Below are 5,050 nucleotides of genomic sequence, written 5' to 3' on the forward strand. Positions count from 1 at the left end.
CAGCTATACCACAACTAAAAGACACACTTGAGTTTCATACTCACAGCTCACTTGTAACAAGTTCCATAGCTCTTGCCATATATCCCAAATGATTTTAATTTTTTTTTAATTTTAGAAGGGAATTAAGATTGTGTATCATACATAGCAAATAAGAGAGCTTTTCACTCACCAAAATGAACCGCAGCAGCCCAGACGTCTAGCATTCACAGGCCCAGTGCTGTTGTGTAGTAGGAGGTGGAAGAAAGTTACTTGAACAGAAAAATAGTGATGATGAGTGAAAATATAAAGCTCTGAACTTCTTTAGCCTTTAAGCATAACATTAGGTATGAATCTCTGGCATTTTTCTTTTTGTTGGAACTGTATTCAGGCAAAAACAATATTTTGAATTATGATCTCAGGTTTTTCTGTTTAAATACAACTCTCGTATTTATGGTTTGTCAGTCTCCACATCCCTTCTCTTCATTATTGCCTCCAAAATAGACTTGACTCTCTAGATCACCTCTGCATACTGCTCTCAGTAGAAGAGATGTGGCTTTGGGAAGAAGTGTGCTATGGGTCTCCCGTGGCTCCTGGGAATCATCCTGTTCCCAGCAGGTGCTCCTGAGCAAGTCCAAAACAACCCCTGGCTCTAGCCCAGGGGAATCTTCCAATCTCAGGCATTTTTAAAGGACTGCTTTTTTCACTTTTGCCTCACTGGTTAACTGCAGTGGAGCAGAAGCAGTAATCTACTGTTATATCTTATTTTTGGGTTGATACATCAGATCAGGATAGCTGGCACTAGTTCTTGCGTAAGAGGTTTCCATAAAAAATCTAGTTGCTTTAGGGGAAAAAAAAGTTAAGAGGGCAAATGGCCTCCCATTGTTCCTTCCCAGGTATCCATCAAAATGTTCTTATGGTCTTTAGCCTTGTCATGGTCAAGTATGTATGCGTCCTCTGCTAGTGCATAGCCATATAGTCCAGCCATTCAAATGTTCCATGTTTTCATCTGTGTGGGGCAGGGGAAATCCTCTTTTCCCTGGAGGATACAAGGAAACACTATCTGAGCAGCGAGCCTTGGCCTGATCTGTTTACTTCCCAACATGCGATGGACTAGTTTAGGTAGAGGGCATTAAGGAGTTGCATGGACTCTCTGGCGTGGGGTTAGTCCATCCCAGGGGCAGAATTTTTCAGTCTTGTTGCACTTCAGGTTTCTTTTGTCCTGCCTACTGCACTCTGTTATTACTCTGACTTATTACTGTCACGTTAGCTATAGGCAGTATCTCTTTAAAGCTGGCAAAAAGATCCTCAGTACCTACTACAGTGATTAGGGCAATAGTCCTATTTCAAGCAAGAAGTTGGTTTAGAGACCTCCAGAAGTCCATCTCAAGAGTATATTTATTTTGTACCTTACCTAGGATGGAGGTTAGCAAAGGGACGCAATGCTGTGGCTGTTACAGAGCTGTTCAGTGGCTGCCACACACTGAAAACAATTCCATCAAAGTTCAAATAATTTTCATTAATAAGAAGTTAACAAAAAGCTACTCAGTATTTCTATAATATTTATGTGGAAAAAAAGAGGGAGAAACTCCTAGCAGGAAAAAGCTGTATAACCATCAGTTTTCTATAATTATAAAGATCACTGTTCTGGTTTAACGTCAGCCGGCAACTGAGCACCACACAGCCGCTCGCTCACCCCCCCCCCCGGCCCCGGTGGGATGGGGGAGAGAATCGGAAGAGTAAAAGTGAGAAAACTTGTGGGTTGAGATAAGAACAGTTTAATAATTGAAATAAAATAAAGTAAAATAGTAGCAGTAGTAATAATAAATAATAATAAAAGAATATACAAAGTCAGTGATGCACAATGCAATTGCTCACCACCCGCCGACCGATGCCCAGCCAGTCCCCGAGCAGCGGCCCCCCTGAGCCAGCTTTCCCCCAGTTTATGTACTGAGCATGACGTCATATGGTATGGAATGTCCCTTTGGCCAGTTTGGGTCAGCTGTCCTGGCTGTGCCCCCTCCCAGCTTCTTGTGCACCTCCAGCCTTCTCAGTCGGTAGAGCATGGGAAGCTGAAAAGTCCTTGACTAGTGTAAGCACTGCTCAGCAACAACTAAACCATCGGTGTGTTATCAACATTGTTCTCACCCTAAATCCAAAACACAGCACTGTACCAGCTACTAGGGAGAAAATTAACTCTATCCCAGCTGAAAACAGGACAATCACTAGTGCAGAATTGGATTTAATGGAAAAAAAATTTTTTTCTTCTCAAATTTCCTTGTAAAGTTATGTACGAGTATTATTTCTTCTATTGTACCTATATTCTCTTATATTTGGATTGGTTTATCTCTCTGAAATCAAGATTTTAAATGAAATTAAATCAACAGATACTTTTGTTGTTTCCTTCAGGTCTAAGAAATGTCTCTTCCCAGTGCAAAAAAAGAAAATTAAAAAAGGAAATCTGCACTGAAAAGGTGGCTTGGGGGTGGTGCTGCAGAGTGTGAGATGCCCATCCTTGATGTATCAGGATGGGGTTCTGATGATAAAATAACTTTTTAATTTCTGATCAGTAGCCATACGCTGTTCTTTTCTGTCCCCGTTCCATTTCTCAGTTGTTGTATCACAGGAAGAGAAGCAGGAGAGACAACCATTTAACCTCATGTTCATTTTTCCATGCCCTCAGTAAAAAGCCTTTCCCAGGAAGCAGAATGAAACAAATGGTCTTTGAAATCCTTTCATGTAAAGCCCTCCTTGCTGTGTATTTTGCACCTAGAAATTTTCTTGGCCACTGAAATATGTATCCTGTGCAAAGCATTTTCCAGCACTCCAACGTGTAACGTAGCAAACCAGCTAAATACTGTTAAAGGCATTTAAATCCTTCTGGCGCGTCACAATGTTTTCCTGATTGTTCTGTTGAATTGCGAGTATTATATTGCTTTAGTGCAGTGTTTATTTTATCTGTACGCTGTAATACTCTGTGCAGCAAACCTGCAATGAGCAGAGTGGCTCCAACTTGCCCCTGTTGAGTTTGGTGAGTTTGGTTACCAGTGACCACATTCACAGAGACTGTGAATTAACTTTTATGTGTTTGCTCCCAGCCCCTTCAGCGGGAGTGCAGAGACTGCTACTCCTCATTTCTAACCTATTATACCACTAATGTACCTATTAGATTATACTGATTTCTTCTCTTATTGCAGCCATATCTCCCCTCCTCCCTTATTGCTTTTGGGGTTTGGTCAAGCAGTTTTGTCTTCTCCAGTCCCACAAAGATATGTGCAGGTGGTTCTTCCTGGCCTGTATCAGAAATAGTGTGGCCAGCAGGAGTAGGGAAGTGATCGTCCCCCTCTACTCGGCACTGGTGAGGCCGCACCTCGAATACTGTGTTCAGTTTTGGGCCCCTCACTACAAGAAGGACGTTGAGGTGCTGGAGCGTGTCCAGAGAAGGGCAACGAAGCTGGTGAGGGGTCTGGAGAACAAGTCTTCTGAGGAGCGGCTGAGGGAACTGGGGTTGTTTGGTCTGGAGAAAAGGAGGCTGAGGGGAGACCTCATCGCTCTCTACAACTACCTGAAAGGAGGTTGTAGCGAGGTGGGGGTCGGTCTCTTCTCCCAAGTAACAAGCGATAGGACGAGAGGAAACGGCCTCAAGTTGCGCCAGGGGAGGTTTAGATTGGACACGAGGAAAAATTTCTTCACTGAAAGGGTTGTCAAGCACTGGAACAGGCTGCCCAGGGAAGGGATTGAGTCACCATCCCTGGAAGTATTTAAAAGACGTGTAGATGAGGCGCTTAGGGACATGGTTTAGTGGGCATGGTGGTGTTGGGTTGACGGTTAGACTCAATGATCTTAGAGGTCTTTTCCAACCTTAATGATTCTATGATTCTATGATTCTTCATCTGCTGAACTTTTAGGAGGATGTCAGTCTCCTGCTCAGCTCTTTCACAGGGATGTACGTGTGGTACATGCAGTCTGTCAGTAAGGACAGGAGCTGCTTGTGGCATTCACTGGCTCACTTACAGCCAAATGTGTTTATATTCAGAGATTGCTGCATTTTCCTGGTTCATTGAACCTCCAAGAGGAATTTTAACCAGCCAAGTCTTCATTATTGGTGCTCAGGAGGAAACCTAAAACAGGTTTCAGTGGTTGCTGCTTGGTCTGGAGAGATCCGTGGGACAGCAGATGTTAGGAATGAAAGAATACGCTCTTATCAAAACCAACTTCAGAGGAGTCGCTATGATCATTTTATAATTTAAAAATCTTATTTTCTTTCCTTGCTTTGCTCTTTAAACACACTAACTGCTAAAGTTTGCTGTTAACTTTGAAGCTGCTTAGGATCAGAAGTAGCAATCGGGTCAGAGCTGACTGTGTCAAGTGGCAGGCAAAAATTCAGATTAAAGCAAAACCAGTTCTCAAGTTTTTCATGTGTTTTTCATCTTTTCAGGATGGCAGAAGGGTCATTGTGGGCTGAAACATCAACTTCAGCACAAGGAACCCTGTCCAGTTTTGGCCTCTGCGTAGGTGTGTGTGATGCTAGATAATCCCTGTCTGTCCCTGTGCAGCAGTTAGGCCATTTTCCTTGCACAGAGATTGTTATGATGATAAATAGAGCATGGACTGTAAGGGCTATGGATGTTCTGGTGAGTGGGGTGAATTCAGTGCTGCTGGCATGAATCACTAACCCTTCAGGCAGCAATTTTGCTTTCTGTCCTGCTGGTGAAACGCTACTGAAGTGAATGGGAGTTGTACAGTGAACTGCAGAAACTGTACTACGGGCTGGAGAGAAGCAAGAGCTGGGGCGTCTCTGCTCGAGTTTCCAACGGAGGCAGCTAGGAGGACAAAAAAAAAAAAAAAAGTGCTTAAATCCAGAGTCCGGTGAAGAAACAAACCAGCTTTTCAGGGTGAACCGTTTCCGCTTCTCAGCCTGTGCCTTTAAGCGCCGTACGCAAACTCCCCGTGTGCCTCCCACCCTCCTCGCCAGCGTCTCCCGCGGCCGGTGTGGCCGGGCAGTCACCGGAGGAGGTGAGCTCACGGGAGGCACCGCTCCGGGGGAGAAGGTTTCTAGGGAAAAAACCTCGGT

Source organism: Aptenodytes patagonicus, chromosome 25 (assembly GCF_965638725.1).
Source record: "Aptenodytes patagonicus chromosome 25, bAptPat1.pri.cur, whole genome shotgun sequence".
Classification (NCBI taxonomy): Eukaryota; Metazoa; Chordata; class Aves; order Sphenisciformes; family Spheniscidae; genus Aptenodytes; species Aptenodytes patagonicus.